Below are 739 nucleotides of genomic sequence, written 5' to 3'. Positions count from 1 at the left end.
AACGAAGGAAAAAAACTGGAAAACATCACAAATTGATTTCTCTAGGTAAAAGAATACATTATATTACAGCATAAATTGGTTCAAAATATTGAAAACCCTCATTACTATGAGTAACATATTCCATATGATTACTTAATTACTTATTGTGCTTTATTAAAAATAAAAAATAAAAAAAAATAAAAAAAATAAAAAAAAAAGTCTCATACAGTTATTGTGTATAAAATTGGAACAATATAGAGAATATTGGCATGGCCTTGTGCAAGGATGACACACTTTTTTTTTTGTTAATCAAAGGTGTCTGGGTAGCTTACTCGTACTTCGACTAATCATCAGGGGGATTAGCATAGCAATCCACTATCATGATTTTCATTCACTTAAATCGCAGATTCACACATGGGGAATCGAACCTGAGACCGTGTGCCTAATCCACAAAATCCCCAGTTCGCCCTAACTATATGGGCAACCCACGAGTGGGTACAAAATAAATAAGAAAATACACACACTCGCACAATGCGTACGATAGGGTTCGATCCCACGATCTTCTCCCCTGGGTGCCGGCTCCACAAATCGAAGCTACCACCACTAGCTATCCTAGTGTTCGTAACAAGGATGAGTCCAAATCCAGAAGTTGTAGTGTACTAAGCCTGTACCCAACAGGAGGTATCAAGTTCAAGCCTCTTGGCCATTTCCTTCCACACCCCCTTCCCCTTATCTAGAGTAGATACCAGAAAAAAAAAAA

At 37.2% G+C, this 739-nt stretch overlaps 1 pseudogene; it reads left to right on the top strand.

Moving 5' to 3' along the window:
* The first annotated feature begins 202 nt into the window (after positions 1 to 202).
* Positions 203 to 299, top strand: LOC122060332 (annotated as a pseudogene).
* Positions 300 to 739: the final 440 nt, after the last annotated feature.

The sequence above is a fragment of the Macadamia integrifolia genome, chromosome 13 (assembly GCF_013358625.1).
Source record: "Macadamia integrifolia cultivar HAES 741 chromosome 13, SCU_Mint_v3, whole genome shotgun sequence".
In the NCBI taxonomy this organism is placed as follows: domain Eukaryota; kingdom Viridiplantae; phylum Streptophyta; class Magnoliopsida; order Proteales; family Proteaceae; genus Macadamia; species Macadamia integrifolia.
This window is presented reverse-complemented; position numbering and strand designations above follow the sequence as displayed.